This window comes from Lepus europaeus, chromosome 14 (assembly GCF_033115175.1).
Source record: "Lepus europaeus isolate LE1 chromosome 14, mLepTim1.pri, whole genome shotgun sequence".
NCBI classification, from domain to species: Eukaryota; Metazoa; Chordata; class Mammalia; order Lagomorpha; family Leporidae; genus Lepus; species Lepus europaeus.
Window position 1 is genome coordinate 80,065,182 of NC_084840.1, and position 18,231 is coordinate 80,083,412.

An 18,231-nucleotide genomic window follows, 5' to 3' on the forward strand; every position below is an offset into this window, starting at 1 on the left:
TGCTGAGCAGCAATGGGAAGCAGAGGCTCGACGTGCAAACATGTGAAACAGAGAAGGCACAGGGAATTGGAGCATAAAGCCACTGTGTTGTAGAAGGATTGCTTTCCCTATGAATACTGCAGTGGGATTGGAGGAAGGAGTTTCATTCTCAGTACATAATATAGCATAAAGCCTCTTAAACTTTTTCAAGAAGAGCCTAGCAAAAATTCCTTTATATAGAAATCTACTAACAAGCATTCTAATATTCCTACCCCTATCTAATAATCTGTGACTGACAATGCTGGAGTGTTGTTTGAATGCCTGTTTGAAAGGTATTTTATTTTCAAAAGGATCACAAATTTACTATTATCAAGTGCACATGTCAACTTGGGAGAAATGTATCCCTAAGTACTATACCAGATAAACTTCCTCTGGACAAAACACTGAGCACATTTTGGATATTCTTTTCTATTTTCATTCTTAATTTTCTGGGGACTCCCATGCATTGGCTCTATGTTTATGTTGCTCATTTTTGTTTAAAATATCGATCATCAGAGACTTTTGGAAATAAGCTAAATCTGAAAGCAAATGTTCTAAATAAACCTTCGAGGTAAGAAAGCAATATATGCACATATATGAAATTTAAAAATCCTGTTGTGGGGTGGGTCTGTGGCATATAGGGTAAAGCTGCTACCCATATGGGCACTGGATCCAATCCCGGCTGCTCCACTTCTGCTCCAACTCACTGATATGGCCTGGGAAAGCAGTGGAAGATGGCCCAGGTGCTGGGGCCCTTGCACCCAACTGGGAGACCAAGATGAAGCTCCTGGTGCCTGGCTTTGGAATGACTTATCTTTTGCCATTGCAGCCATCTGAGGAGTGAACCAGTAGATCGAAGACCTCTCTCTGTCTCTCTCTGCCTCTGCCCATGTAACTCTCTGCCTTTCAAATAAATAAATACATCTTTCACAAATTCTACTTGTCGCATTATTTTGAGTAACTATAAAATGTGTATTTTTTATACTTAGGAGTTCATGAATGATATAGAGCAAGCATGATTTTGAATATAAGCTACAAAAATATAGTCTGTTTTCAACATTTAATACAATTGGAAATATTTGATTATTTTACTAATCACAGGCTAATTTAATGTATTTTGCTGTATCATGGCTGAGGGAATCCTTTTTCAAAAAATAAAAATAAAAAACCTTTGAGGCTGACATTGTGGTGTAACAAGTTAAGCTGCCACCTGTGATGCTGGTATGCCATGCGGGCAGCAGTTCAAGCACGGGCTGCACCACTTCTGACTCAGCTACCTGCCAAAGTGTCCTAGAAAGCAGTCAAAGATGGACCAAATTCTTGGGTCCCTGCACCCACATGGGAAACACGGATGAAGCTCTTGGCTCCTGGCTCCTAGCTGCTGGGTCTTGGCTTCTGGCTTTGGCTTGGCCCAACCCTGGGCAGTTGCAGCCATTTGGGGAGTGAAGCAGCAGATGGAAGATCTCTCTCTTTCTCTAGTCTCTCTCTCTCTCTCTCTCTCTCTCTCTCTCTCTCATTCTACCTTTTAAATAAATAAAATAATCTAAAAAAACCTTTTTATTTCAAAATTGTTTGACATTTACAAAACAACTTTTACTAGTACAAAGGGTCTCCATGTACCCATACCCAGCTTCTCCTGCTATTAATATTTCATATTTGTAGGATATATTTGTCATAATTAGTAAACCACTACTGATTTTCCACCATATATATATATATACACACATATATGTAATCCAAATGCATTCTATTCCTCTCACCCCTCCCAGCCTCTGCGCTCAGGTTAGGTTTCTTTTTTCTATTTTATTTTTCTCACACACATGAGGGAGAACATGCACTATATTTATTTGTGTGTGGCTTATTTCACTAAATGGGATGTCCTCCAGTTCCATCCATTGTGTGGCAAAAGATAGAACTTCATTAACTGTGAATGATTGCATTCCACTGTGTATATATAACATACAGAATGTTATGTTCATCTGTTCATCTGCTGATGGACACCTTGGTTGATTCCATGAATTGCTATTGTGAACAGTGCTGCTACAAACATAGCAGAGTAGCTAGCAGTAGTTTTTGTCATCAAAATTTGCCCTGTTTTCTCTGTAATTCCCACATTTAAATTAAAAGCAATCTGCATACTGTGATCTTTTTCTCTCTCTTGAATTACCTTTTTATTTTGACTCATTGGTTTACTTCTATTCATTTCCACATTATTTCCCAAATACTTTCAATAAATAATGTTTAGATTCTATTTCCCTTTTCATTTTTTGTCTTCCTGTCATGATGGCTTTCCAAGTGATTTATTTCACGCTGTGCCTTTTAAAAAATTTTAAGTTGAAATTTAATTTTTGCATTTTTAAACTTTTATTTAGCAAATATAAATTTACCAAGTACAGCTTATGGATTACAATGGCTTTTCCCTCCCATAACTTCCCTCCCACCCACACCCTCCCAACTCCCGCTCCCTCTCCCATTCCATTCACATCAAGATTCATTTTCAATTCTCTTTATATACAGAAGATCAGTTTAGTATATATTAAGTAAAGATTTCAACAGTTTGCACCCACACAGAACATAAAGTGTAAAATACTGTTTCAGTACTAGTTATAGCATTAATTCACATTGAGCAATACATTAAGGACAGAGATCCTACATGAGGAGTAAGTACACAGTGATTCCTGTTGTTGACTTAACAAATTAACACTCTTGTTTATGGCATCAGTAATCTCCCTAGGCTCTAGTCATGAGTTTCCAAGGCTATGGAAGCCTTTTGTGTTCGCCAACTCTGATCTTATTTCAGCAAGGTCATAGTCAAAGTAGAGGTTCTCTCCTCCCTTCAGAGAAAGGTACCTCCTTCTTTAATGTCCCATTCTTTCTACTGGGAACTCACTTGCAGAAATCTTTCATTTAGGTTTTGTTTGTTTGTTTGTTTGTTTGTTTGTTTTGCCAGAGTGTCTTGGCTTTCCATGCCTAAAATACTCTCATGGGCTCTTGAGCCAGATCCAAATGCCTTAAGGGCTGATTCTGAGGCCAGAGTGCTGTTTAGAACATCTGCCATTCTATGAGTCTGCTGTGTATCCCGCTTCCCATGTTGGATCCTTCTCTCCCTTTTTGATTCTATCAGTTAGTATTTGCAGACACTAGTCTTGTTTATGTGATCCCTTTGACTCTTAGACCTATCAGTATGATCAATTGTGAACTGAAATTGCATTTTTAAGATTTCTGCCATGCCTTTTCTCCCTCAGTTCTGCTTTCTCCCCTTCCTGACACTCTGAATTTTCTCACATGCTTCTTGAACTTCAGTTGATGAATATTACATTTTGACATGTTTAATTAAGAAAAATTGACCTTGTAAAATATTTCTGAGGTCTGTTCAGCAAATTGTCTTTAGTTGTGTGTGTGTGTAACACACTTCACTGTGACCCTGCCCTTGCTCTCTGGGGAGAGCACCATATGGTGATGCTGGAAGAGTCACACTCTTATAGAATCCCTTTTGCTTGAGTAAGGGATTGGAACTTATATTCAGCTAAGAGTATGGCAGGAGGTGGATGTCACTGCCATCTGGGTTTCCTGTGTTGAAGACTCCATGTTGGGAGATTATTGGAGAGATTGTCATACTTGTCTTAAGGCAGTGGCTGCCACTAGAGAGGGGCTCCATGGCTACCAGCTATAATGATTTATAAAACTCAGGTCCAGATGATGCCTGGTGAAGAAATGGGGACCTCAGTTTTACATGTGCAAGGAACTCAATGTGCAAAAGTATGACTCTATGAGACTGGAAGAAAATCTGGAGTCAGCGATAAACTTGCCATCCACCTGACCTCACAACTGCAGTCTGGGAGATCAGAACAGGTGATCTGGGGAGGTCATGACCAGAATCCTGGCTGTGAATGTTTTGTGATAATCAATAATATATATTTCTAGATGCCAGTTTTTGGTTATTTGTTATTCAGTAATAGAAAAGCACACATCATTTTGAAAAATTTGGAAAACTCTACATCCTGACTCACACTTGTTCATTTTGATAAGAAATCTTGTGGCTCAAGATTCCTATTGATTGTAAAATAAATCATTATATTTCATTCATCATCAACAGAGTAAAGAAAAGATAATCTCAGAGACAAAATTTCATATTTTGGAAAAATTGAGTTGTAAAGACTTTTTATTTGCCTGACATTTACAGGATCTCTTAAACTTATTATCTGGTGTTGTAGAAATTCCTTTCCATGCCTAGAAAATATTTATGGTATTATTCAACAATACGTGTTGATTCACATCTGAGAATAAAATCTTTCTTATTGCACTCTCCCAGAAGACTTTTTTAACAGCTTGTGACTGAACCAAATAGTCTGTTGGATATTAACATTGGAAAATATGCATAACATTTGCACTCAAAATGATCATCCTGATTTATCTTTTTTCCTGTTTTCTGGCTTGTAGCCAAAGCTGAAATCCTTAAGCCCCCACAGAAAGGCCCTATTTTTTAAATGAATATTTTTGTGTCAATATGCTTGTATTAAAATGCCCATGGGGAAGCAAGTTACAGAAACAAGTTATATGCTATTGCGTTCTAGTCTTTGTTTTGTTAGGTTTAGGAGGCAACTAGTTAAAGATTTTATTTTAGAAAGGACAGAATTAGAGATACAGAGAGTAGGGAGTTCATTCTGCCTGAACAGAGGGCAGGGGCTTCAAGCCACGATTCATTCCCCTTGGGAACAGGCAGAGGTTGTTGGGGGAGATCATGTGAACAGTCTGAGAGATACATGGATCCTGATGAGGTGGATGGGAGGGGGGTGGCCTGCAGAAAGGCTCTTTGATAAAATTTGCAATGATTGTCTCAGCAGTTTGGAATGGTCCAGATGTGGGACTTTGCAAGACATCTAGGCTTTAGATGATCTACTTATGCCCAGTTTTACCTGGGTTGGGGTTAACTGTTTGTGCCTCAGTGGGCTAACAGGTTCTATCATTTTTCCTATGGGTACTTAATAAATACCCATTTATGGCTTAGTTGACAGTGATCTACAGAAGTTAAAAAAAAAAAAGCTAAACTCCCTACTTTACTCTCTAGGCACTTTTGCAAAGTTCTCCATGAGAGCCAGGAAGAGAAAATTACTCTTCCCCCTGGGAAGGCAAATGTAGACTTCTGACCATAGAATGGCTTCTATCTGAAAGAAGATCCTCCCAAACAGGATCAAGTTCCAACAACTTTCTAAGGAGCTCATGGAATGTTCCTGTTGCTTGTTAATAAGCTGTGAGGATTGCTGAGGCAAAGCACCACAAACAGTGGTTTAAGCATCAGAGAGCTATTTTTTCATAGTGTTGAAGGCAGGAATTCCAAGATCAGGGTGTCTGCAGAGTTTAATTCTCCCAGGTCTTCTTCACTTGGCTTGTAGATGGTTAGCTTCACACTGTACCTTCATGTAGTCTTTTGTTTGTGTGCAACTGTCATAATTTCCTCTTTGTATAGGAGATCAATCATATTGATTAGGATTAGGGCACACTCTAGTGATCCAATTTAACCTTAATTACCTCTGGAAAGACCCTATCTCAAATTCCCATCGCATTCTGAGCTACTGAGAGTTAGGACTTCAGCATCTAAATTTTGGGCAGCACAATTTATGTTAATATTTCCTTTCTCTTCACCCACAAAAACATCAGTGTTCTTCCATTCAGTCTTTGATCCTGGTTTATACAGCCCAACATCCACACAGGCTCACAGACTAGTGAAGAATTTGAATTCATAGGAGAAGTTATTATTTTTTCTCCATTTCTCCAATATTCTCTGGTTGCCAGTTCCAGAAATGTATGAATGCATGTGATGAAATGACCTTCTGTTATAGCGAAGGGGGAGTCTGATTTTCTTAATGTGATTTTTACAATAGGTACATGGCTAGTATTGAATACACACAGCATTACCAAGATATGTATCTTTTAGAAAAATCAGGTAGATAGATGAAAATCAGACAATTCTTTAAAAGTCATAATATCTGAAAGTTTTCTGCAATAGTTAACAGGGAATAGTAGCTAAATGTAATACTCAATCTAACTACCATTTTAAAAGATGAGATATTGTACCTTTTAATATATAACTGAAGCCAAGGTGGGTCATGAAATTCAATTTATGGAGGAACAAATTACTTACATGGAGCATCTCTATCTTGGAAAAATATATCTGTTAGCAGTAACATATGGACTTCTTCTTAAAAGCATACATTTCTTTCAGATCCTATTAAGAATGCATTTTTCTAAATACTTACTCAAACTTTATGAACAAACCAAACAACATATGGAATGATTGGTATTTCCATAAAATATGATCCATGAAAAGTCCTATAAAGTCTTACAAAGTATGTTGCACATTTCTTTACCAAAATAACAAAAGCAAGAGAAAAAAAAAACAAAAGCAAAACATAGTTTTCATTTACAGTTAGCTCTTTTTTTAAATTGTCCTCTCTTCTAATATCTACTTGCTTTTCTAAGATTCTCTGTTATTTTGACTAAGTACTGAATGCTATTTTTTAGGCAAATGAACTCTTAATTTGTAAAGACTTATTTATTTATTTGAAAGTTAAAGTTACAGAGAGAGAGAGAGAGAGAGAGAGAGAGAGAGAACCAGAGCGAGTGCTTCCATCTGCAGGTTCATTCCCCACTGGTTCATTCCTCAAGCGAACACAATGACCAGTGCTGGTCCAAGCCAAAGCCAGAAGTCAGGAGCTTCATCCAAGTGTCCCACATGGTGCCCAAACACTTGGGCCATCCTTTGCTGCTTTCCTTGGGCCATTAGCAGGGAGCTGGATCAAAGGTGGAGCAGCCAGGACAGGAACTGGCACTCATTTGGGATGCTGGAATTGGGATAGGTCACTTAACCAGCCCGGCTGAATGGACCCTTTTTGATGGTAACCAATATATTTTTTCTATAATGTTATGAAAGAATCAGTGTCAAGCCTTCAACACTTCCACCTGTACCATGCTTACTGAATCTATGGTGATGGGAATATTTGGGAGGTATCATAAAAAGATTTTACAAGGAATCCCTTTGTCCTGAAAGGTGAATTTTCCAATGTGCTCAGAAATAAGTTTATCTCTCGAGAACATTAAAAGGTGAACCGCGTGTGATGATATGACCTATGGTGTAGTTTCTAGGGAGGAACAAGGCACAGCATAGCTTCCCGCATCTTTAACTTGCTTCCTTCTTCTTGTATACAAACAAGTGAATGCCAAAGTTCTTAAAATCCTGCATATGTTCTCTATGTATTTAGAGAACAAAGGGAGCAATTAACTGGTTGAGTAGGAGCACTGAGAATGAAAGTCTAACCTGTATTTATGTTGCCATACTGCATCCATTCACTCAATTTGTCTGTCAGTTGCCATCTTTGCACTGAGAGCCACCATTTGTCATGGTCTATGTCCTTTCCCAAGACTGCATTGGCTGAGAAGTAAAAGAGGTGTCTCTTTGAGGAGGAGCACAAGTGCATGTGTCCATGTTTATTTAAATCCACTCATGTCAAGAATTGCCTAGCAACACGGTACAGAGATTAGATTCAGGATGAGGAGCAAGATTTAAGACAACAATGAGATGAGAACATTGAATGATCAAATGTCACAACTGCTTGTTCCTTTATAAGGAAAATATATAAGACTAATTTCCAAACTACTAGCTGTATAAACACAGATCACAAACTGTCAATCTCTACATGTGTCAGGTTTCAGTAATACAATATCACCATCCAATTTGGTTATCCCATATCTATAACTATAGTTACCAACAGTTATCTTTCTCCAACAAGCCAGGAATGGGGGTCACTATATTACAGCCACTCCCTGTATGGGTGTGCATGGTATAAGCAGTTGTGGGTATGTTCATAATGCATATAGATATTAATCTGGGTTCCCAATGGAAACAGAACCAGCAGGACACAATAGAAAAAAAAAGATTAATTACAAGGAATAGATTCACACCATTACAAAAGCTGAGAAATCCCAGGATCTGTAGACAGCAAGCTGTAGACACAGAAAATCTGAGTTGGAAGTTCTAGCTCAGGTGCAAGGCAGAAGATGTGTCCCAACTCAAAGGCAGTCAGAGAGAGAGAGAGAGAGAGAGAGAGAGAGAGAAACATAAAAGAGGAGAGAGGAAGTGAAGAGAAAGAAATAACTATGTAAAGGCACCTAGAAGTTTAGTTACAGCTTGATTATTGACTAGCTATTAGAAAATTGGAAATGTTTCAAGATTATAAAACTTTCAAGATTATAATTTCTGCATTATAAAAAAGCTTCTTTAGATTTATTCTAGAAATAAGTGTAAAATACAATGTTAAAAGGTAAGTATCTTCAATAAAGCAGGAAAATATTTCTAAACTATGAGGCAATCTAGACGAAATAAATAAATGGCAGTCACTTTTCTCCTGTTTTTGGTGACTTAAAATATTATTATTTTTTTAAATTTTTTTTATTTTTTTGACAGGCAGAGTGGACAGTGAGAGAGAGGGACAGAGAGAAAGGTCTTCCTTTGCCATTGGTTCACCCTCCAATGGCCACTGGTGCTGGCGCCCTGCGGCCAGCGCACTGCGCTGATCCGATGGCAGGAGCCAGGTGCTTCTCCTGGTCTCCCATGGGGTGCAGGGCCCAAGGACTTGGGCCATCCTCCACTACACTCCCTGGCCACAGCAGGGAGCTGGCCTGGAAGAGGGGCAACCGGGACAGAATCCGGCTCCCCGACCGGGACTAGAACCCGGTGTGCCGGTGCCGCAAGGCGGAGGATTAGCCTAGTGAGCTGAAAAAATATATATATATGTATATTATTTTTTTGAATTTTGCTTTTGATGCTAGTATAATCATTCTTTTGTGAGTTAGGATGGTAGTGTCATTTTAATGACATGGAAATTTAAGGTACAGGCCAAATGAATTGTATAATTTGTCATAAAACAAGTTTTTTAGAACATTCACTAAAACACAGTAAATTTTATCAATATTTTGTGTTCCATCTATGCATTTAGGTTCAAATGAATTTACTGAAAGTTTCTTGCTACACGTTATAGTAGGAATTCTTAGAAGCCATATAAACTTAAATACATATTTATGTGCATGTGTGAAAAGTCTTCAAAAATTTATGAAAATGCATATTGTATGGAAACTATAGATGGATTTAAAAACATTTTTGACCAAAATAAAATATTTTAATTTTAACTTTCCATAAACTTTGAAAGTAACTATTAATAATGTATTTATTTATTCATTTCTTATTTTTATTTACTTATTTGACAGGTAGAGTTACAGACAGTGAGAGAGAGAGACAGAGAGAAAGGTCTTCCTTCCGTTGGTTCGCCCCCTAAATGGCCACTATGGCCGGAGCTACACCCATCCGAAGCCAAAGCCAGATACTTTCTCCTGGTCTCCCATGCGGGTGCAGGCACCCAAGCACTTGGGCCATCCTCCATTGCACTCCCGGGCCACAGCAGAGAGCTGGACTGGAAGAGGAGCAACCGGGACTAGAACCTGGGATGCCAGCACCGCAGGTGGAGGATTACTCAAGTGAGCCACGGCGCCGGCCCCTATTTATTTATTTCTTTAAGAAGGAAGCAGAAAGAGAGAAAAAGAGCACTCAATTCTGCTAATCCACTCCCCAAATTCCTACACCTGGGAACTGGTTGAAGCCAGGACCTGGGAACTTATTCCAGGGTGCCAGGGCCTCAACTACTTGGCCCATCACTACTGTCTCCTACACTCCATGTTAAGCAGGACACCAGAATCAGGAGCCGAGGCGGGACTTGAACTCAGAAACCCTGAATTGGGAACTGTGTGACTTAACCCTTAGGCCCAATGCAAACCCCCAACCATGAACTTTTTGCAGCATCTTCATATATAATATAATAAATCTAACATTTTTAAACTGGATTTTCTTCTTTAATTGAAGAAATTCAAGATGCAAAGGAAAATTCATTTTCATTTGAATTCAAAATATTAAATCTGTCTGAAATGGATAAAGGCTATATTCAACTATAGACCTAGAGATATCTAGATGTGTAAACTGAACATTTGAAGTGGCTCTTTAAGTTACAAACCAATTTGTCCTTTGCAAATGGATCAACACAGATTCGTGAAATTTGTTCATTAGTCCTCCATATAGGACATGCTGTGTTAAGAAATGAATAAAAACAATTTGGAAAGAATCTACTATGTAAATAAGGCATGTGGATGAAAAGGAGAGCCCAGTATTTGTAGGTTTAGTTCCTTCCAATAATACTAGTCCACATTTGGGTGTTGCCTCTGTAGCCTCCTATCTATTGAGTAAGGAAAAGCAGGGGAGGTGTTAGTCCCTAATAGAGTTAGATATTTCTGGGCTTTTAATTTTGTAATTTTCCAAGAAAGGAGATATTAAGTTGAACTACATGAAATGTATATATTTGTGTGTCAATTATTAGCAATTTCTTAGGATACAATCTAAATAGCAATTTAACAGAGTCTATATCCTTAAATTTAAGGAAATGTGGATATTCAATCAGACAATGCATGGGGACTCGGATTTTATATAAAAGCACTATTTGAGGAGACTGAGTAAGTAATATTTATCCTTAAAAGTTTTAGGTAATAAATTACTATTCTGATAGATGTAAGTAAATTCATCAGGATGGAGGCATGAAGAAAACTATGGTACCACAGGCAAAAAGTGATAGTTGGTGTGTAGATGAATCATGTTTTTGGATTAGAAATAATTGCACACAATTTTTACTTTAAGACTGTCTTCCTATCCTTCATTCTTTTTATTCCCATTACAATTGTCAAGTGTTTTTTTAAAAGCATTTATTTACTTTAAAAGCAGAGTGACAGAAGGAGAGGGACAGAGAGAGAGAGGGAGAATTTGTGTATCATATAAGTATGATGTCTATAAGATAGGTTTTCAATCTTCTTATGTGTATATAGGATGAGAAGAGATAATTATTAGCTTTTATGTGTTTTTTCATATGCACAAAAGAATAACTACCTATAATGTATTTACTTATTAATGTCTTCATCCAAATATCTCCTTCATACTCCTTAATTTTGTGTTTATCAACTACTTGATTTTTAAGATAAAATTCACATACCCCAAAATCAATCATTTTAAATTATATAGTTTAAAGACCCTGATGTATATTTACTGTGTTGTGCACTCATCATTACTATCAATTCCAGATCATTTCCATCTTCTCAAAGGAAACTCTGGACCTATTAAGAGTTGGGTCCATGTCCCTCTTCCCTTTTTGCCTAGCAACCACCCATTTACTTTCTGTCTATATGAATTTGCCTATTCTTGACATTTTATATATTTGACATCATATAGTATATGAAACTTTATGCCTAGCTTTTTGTATTTAATGTTTTCAAGATTCATCCATATTGAGCCATGTAACAGTATTTCAATCCTTTATATGGAGGAATGATATTCTGTAACAAAGATATAGAGTGATCTTTATTATCTAGACTCTGTATTTGCAAAACTCCTACAAACTAAATTTTATGTGTAACCAGAAAATCCACATCGTTAGTGCACTTGTGGTCCTTTGTGTAAATACAGAGTGGTGAGAAATTTGAGCCACTCAACATACACATTCTAATTTAAGAAACAGAAATATGACTTCTTGTTTCAACTTTGATACTGTAAAAAATCCTTCTCTCCATAGATTATTTCATACCATAATTTTCATAGTTTGGACTTCTGTTGTTAATTTCCATCTTTTTTTTCATTTATTAAACTTTTATTTAATGAATATAAATTTCCAAAGTACAGCTTATGGGTTACAATGGCTTCCCCCTCCCAAAACTTCCCTCCCACCCACAACCCTCCCCTTTCCTGCTCCCTCTCCCCTTCCAATCACATCATGATTCATTTTCAATTCTCTTTATATACAGAAGATCAGTTTAGTATATATTAGGTAAAGATTTCAACAGTTTGCCCCATATAGCAACACAAAGTGAAAAAACTACCGTTGGAGTACTAGTTATAACATTAAATAACAGTGTACAGCACATTAAAGACAGAGATCCTACATGATATTTTTTTAAAAATTAATTTTCTATGCCATTTCCAATTTAACACCAGTTGTTTTTCTCATTTCCAATTATCTTTATATACAGAAGATCAATTCAGTATATAATTAGTAAAGATCTCATCAGTTTGTACCCACACAGAAACACGAAGTATAAAAATACTGTTTCAGTACTAGTTATAGCATCACTGCACATTAGACAACACATTAAGGACAGATCCCACATGGGGTATAAGTACACAGTGACTCCTGTGCTGACTTAACTCCTGTTCATGGCGACAGTAATCTCCCTAGGCACTATTCATGAGTTTCCAGGGCTATGGAAGCCTTTAGAGTTCGATGACTTTGATCTTATTCCGACAGGGTCATAGTCAAAGTGGAAGTTCTCTCCTCCCTTCGGAGAAAGGTACCTCCTTCTTTGATGGTCCCGTTCTTTCCACTGGGATCTCACTCACAGAGATCTTTCATTTAGGTCTTTTTTTTTTCATGGTATCTTGGCTTTCCATGCCTACTATACTCTCATGGGCTCTTCAGCCAGATCCAAATGCCTTAAGGGCTGATTCTGAGGCTAGAGTGTTGTTTAGGACATCTGCCATTCTATGAGTCTGCTGTGTATCCCGCTTCCCATGTTGGACCCTTCTCTCCCTTTTTGATTCTATCAGTTAGTATTAGCAGACACTTGTCTTGTTTGTGTGATCCCTTTGACTCTTAGACCTATCAGAACCATCAATTGTGAACTGAAATCGATCACTTGGACTAGTGCGATGGCATTGGTACATGCCACCTTGATGGGATTGTATTGGAGTCCCCTGGCACATTTCTAACTCCACCATTTGGGGCAAGTCCGATTGAGCATGTCCCAAATTGTGCATCTCCTCCCTCTCTTTTTCCCACTCTTATATTTAACAGGGATCACTTTTCAGTTAAAATTTAAACACCTAAGAATAATTGTGTGTTAATTACAGAGTTCAACCACTAGTACTAGAACAACAACAACAAATACTAAAAAGGATAAAGTATTACATTGTACATCTAGAGCCAGGACAAGAGCTGATCAGGTCATTGTTTCTTATAGTGTCTATTTCACTTAACAGGTTTCCCCTTTGGTGCTCAGTTGTCACCGATCAGGGAAAACAAATGATATTTGTCTCTTTGGGACTGGCTTAATTCACTCAGCATGATGTTTTCCAGATTCCTCCATCTTGTTGCAAATGACCAGGTTTTGTTGTTTCTTACTGCTGTATAGTATTCTATGGAGTACATGTCCCATAATTTCTTTATCCAGTCTACTGTTGATGGCCATTTGGGTTGGTTCCAGGTCTTAGCTATTGTGAATTGAGCTGCAATAAACATTAATGTGCACATGGCTTTTTTATTTGCCAATTTAATTTCCTTTGGGTAAATTCCAAGGAGTGGGATGGCTGGGTTGTATGGTAGGGTCATGTTCAGGTTTCTGAGGAATCTCTGGACTGACTTCCATAGTGGCTTAACCAGTTTGCATTCCCACCAACAGTGGGTTAGTGTCCCTTTTTCCCCACATCCTCTCCAGCATCTGCTGTTGGTACATTTCTGAATGTGAGCCATTATCACCGGGGTGAGATGGAACATCATTGTGGTTTTCATTTGCATTTCTCTGATGGATAGTGATCTTGAACATTTTTTCATGTGTCTGTTGGCCATTTGGATTTCCTCTTTCAAAAAATGTCTATTGAGGTCCTTGGCCCAACCCTTTATCTGTAGTATAGTTTGCAAATATTTTTTCCCATTCTGTCGGTTGCCTCTTCACTTTCCTGACTGTTTCTTTTGAAGTACAGAAACTTCTCAATTTGATGCAATCCCAAATGTTAATTTTGGTTTTGACTGCCTGTGCTGCTGGAGTATTTTCCAGGAAGTCTTTGCCTGTGCCTATATCTTGCAGGGTTTCTCCAATGCTCTCTAATAATTTGATGGTTTCAGGTCATAGATTTAAGTCTTTAATCCATGTTGAGTGAATTTTTGTGTAAGGTGAATGGTAGGGGTCTTGCTTCAAGCTTCTGCACATGGAAATCCAATTTTCCCAGCACCATTTATTGAATAGACTGTCCTTATTCCAGGGATTAGATTTGGATCTTTGGTCAAATATAAGTTGGCTGTAGATGTTTGGATTGATTTCTGGTGTTTCTATTCTGTTCCATTGGTCTATCCATCTGTTTCTGTACCAGTACCATGCTTTTTTGATAACAACTGCCCTGTAGTATGCCCTGAAATCTGGTATTGTGATGCCTCCAGCTTTGTTTTTGTTGTACAACATTGCTTTGGCTATTCAATGTCTTCTGTGTCTCCATATGAATTTTAGCATCATTTTTTCCAGATCTGAGAAGAATGTCTTCGGTATCTTGATGGCTATTTCATTGAATGTATAAATTGCTTTTGGGAGAATAGACATTTTGATGATATTGATTCTTCCAATCCATGAGCATGGAAGATTTCTCCATTTTTTGGTATCCTCTTCTATTTCTTTCTTTAAGGTTTTCTAGTTTTCATCGTAGAGATCTTTAACATCTTTGGTTAAGTTTATTCCAAGGTATTTGATTGTTTTTGTAGCTATTGTGAATGGGATTGATCTTAGAAGTTCTTCCTCAGCCGTGGCATTGCCTGTGTATACAAAGGCTGTTGATTTTTGTGCATTGATTTTATATCCTGCTACTTTGCCAAACTCTTCGATGAGTTCCAGCAGTCTCTTAGTAGAGTTCTTTGGGTCCCCTAAATAAAGAATCATATCATCTGCAAAGAGGGATAGTTTGAGTTCTTCCTTCCCAATTTATATCTCTTTAATTTCTTTTTCTTGCCTAATAGCTCTGGCTAAAACTTCCAGAACTATATTGAATAGCAGTGGTGAGAGTGGACATCCCTGTCTGGTACCAGATCTCAGTGGAAATGCTTCTAACTTGTCCCCATTCAATAGGATGTTGGCCATGGGTTTTTATATATCGCTTTGATTGTATTGAGGAATGTTCCTTCCATACCCAGCTTGCTTAGAGTTTTCATCATGAAAGGGTGTTGTATTTTATCAAATGCTTTCTCTGCATCTATTGAGAGAATCATATGGTTTTTCTTCTGCAGTCTGTTAATGTAGTGTATTACATTGATTGTTTTGCGAACGTTGAACCATCCCTGCATACCAGGGATAAATCCCACTTGGTCTGGGTGGATGATCTTTCTGATGTGTTGTTGCATTCTATTGGCCAGAATTTTATTGAGGATTTTTGCATCTATGTTCATCAGGGATATTGGTCTGTAATTCTCTTTCAATGCTGCATCTTTTTCCGGCTTAGGAATTAAGGTGATGCTGGTTTCATAGAAAGAATTTGGGAGGATTCCCTCTTTTTTGATTGTTTTTCAAAACAATCTATTCATAGTTTGAGAAGAATTGGAGTTAGTTCTTCTCGAAATGTCTGGTAGAACTCAGCAGTGAATCCATCTGGCCCTGGGCTTTTCTTTGTTGGGAGGGCCTTTATTACTGTTTCAATTTCTGTGTCAGTTATGGGTCTGTTTAGGTTTTCTATGTCTTCCTGGTTCAATTTAGGTAGGTTGTATGTGTCCAAGAATCTGTCCATTTCTGATAGATTTCCCTGTTTGCTGGCATACAAGTCCTTGTAGTAATTTCTGATGATTCTTTTTATTTCTGTGGTGTCTGTTGTTACGTTTCCATTTTCATCTCTGATCCTATTGATTTGGGTCTTTTCTCTTCTTTTTTTAGTTAGTTGGGCCAATGGGGTGTCAATTTTGTTTATTTTTTCAAAAAACCAGCTCCTCATTTGGCTGATTTTTTGTAATGTTTTTTTTGGATTCAATCCTGTTGATTTCTTCTTTGATTTTAATTATTTCTCTTCTCCTACTGGGTTTGGGTTTGGTTTGCTGCAGATTTTCTATATCCTTGAGATGACTTGAAAGCCCATCTATTTGGTGGCTTTCCAATTTCTTGATGTAGGCACCTATTGATATAAACTTTCCTCTTTACACTGCTTTTGTTGTATCCCATAGGTTTTGGTATGTTGTGCTGTTATCCTCATTTAATTCCAGAAAATTTTTGATTTCTCTTTTAATATCTTCTATGACCCATTGTTCATTCAGGAGCATGTTGTTCAATCTCCATGTGTTTGCATGTTCTCTAGGGATTCCCTAGTTGCTAATTTCCAATTTCATTCCTTTGTGGTCTGAGAAGCTGCATGGTATGATTCTAATTCTTTTAAATTTGCTGAGACTTGCTTTATGGCCTAGTATGTGGTCAATCCTAGAGAAGGTTCCATATACTGCTGAGAAGAATGTAAAGTCCTTAGATGTAGGATGAAATGTTCTGTAGATATCTTTTAGATCCATTTGGGCTATAGTGTCATTTAAATCTACTGTCTCCTTGTTGATCTTCTGTCCTGTTGATCTGTCTATCTCTGAGAGTGGAGTATTGAAGTCCCCCAGTAATATTGTATTGGGGTCTAAGTCTCCCTTTAAGTCCCTTAACAAGTCTTTTAAATAAGCTGGTGCCCTGTAATTAGGTGCATATACATTGATAATCGTTATATCTTCCTGTTGAATGGATCCCTTAATCATTAAATAGTGCCCCTCTTTGTCTCTCCTAACAGTTTTTGTGGTAAAGTTTATGTTGTCCGATATTAAGATGGCTATGCCCACTCTTTTTCCATTTCTGTTGGCATGGTATATCTTTTTCCAGCCTTTCACTCTCAGCCTGTATGGATCATTGTTGGAAAGATGAGTTTCTTGTAAGCAGCAAAAAGATGGGTTTTGTTCCTTAACCCAATCAGCCAATCGGTGTCTTTTAACTGGACAGTTCAAGCCATTAACATTCAATGTGACTATTGTGAAGGAGTAACTTTGCCCTGCCATTTGCCAAAGATATTTTCTAATATCTGGTTTGAGATTCCTGTGATCTTTTGCTGTGAGGTTTCCTTCCTTTACCTTCTTTCATATTGGTGACCGTGTTTCTATGTTTCTGTATGTAACACATCTTTAAGCATCTTTTGCAGGGCTGGATGTGTGGCGACACATTCTTTCAATTTCTGTTTGCTCTGAAAGGTCTTTCTTTCACCTTCATTCACAAATGAGAGCTTTGCAGGATATACTATTCTGGGCTGGCAGTTTTTCTCTCTTAGTACCTGGGCTATATCTCGCCATTCTCTCCTAGCTTGTAGGGTTTCTGAAGAGAAGTCAGCTGTGAGTCTAATTGGATATCCTCTGAGAGTAATCTGGCGTTTCTCTCTTGCACATTTTAGGATCTTTTCTTTATGTTTCACTGTGGTGAGTTTGATTACAACGTGTCGTGATGAGGATCTCTTTTGGTCATGTTTATTAGGGGTTCTATTAGCTTCCTGTACTAAGATGTCTCTGTCCTTCTCCAAACCTGGGAAATTTTCTGCTAGTATCTCACTAAAAATGCCTTCTAATCCTTTCTCCCTCTCCACGCCTTCAGGAACTCCTAGAACCCGAATGTTGGGTTTTTTAATAGTATCCTGTAGATTCCCGACAGTATTTTTTAGATTTCTGATTTCTTCTTCTTTTCTTTGATTTGACTGTTTCCTTTCCTGTTCTCTGTCTTCTAAGTCCGATATTCTCTCTTGTGCTTCACCCATTCTGTTTTTAAGGCTTTCTAATGTGTTTGTCATTTGATCTATTGAGTTCTTCATTTCATTATGGTTTCTTGTCACTATCACAGTTTCATGTTCTACTAGTTGTTTCATTTCATTTTGATTCCTCCTTAATATTTCATTTTCACGAGAGAGATTTTCTATCTTGTCCATTAAGGATTTCTGTAGTTCAAGAATTTGTTTTTGAGAACTTTCTAATGTTCTTATCAGTTTTTTGAGATCCACTTCTTGCATTTCCTCTATCTCTTCATGTTTAAAATCTTATTGATAGTGTTCAAGAACCAAAGTTGGAATTCATTGGTTTCCTTTATTGTTTTTCTATTACCTATTTCTTTTGTTTCCCTCCATTGTGCAGTGTTATCTTTGTTTTGATTGTTTGGTGCAGTTTGCTCTTCTAACTCATTTTCCTGGAAAGATAGTTTACTTATTTTTCTTCTTTTTAAGATATTTTTAGTTATAATTTCCTTGTATGCCATACATTTTGATAAAGCTTGATTTTAGTTTCTATCAATGAATTTTCTAGTACCCTTGTGATTTCTTTGTCCAATTGT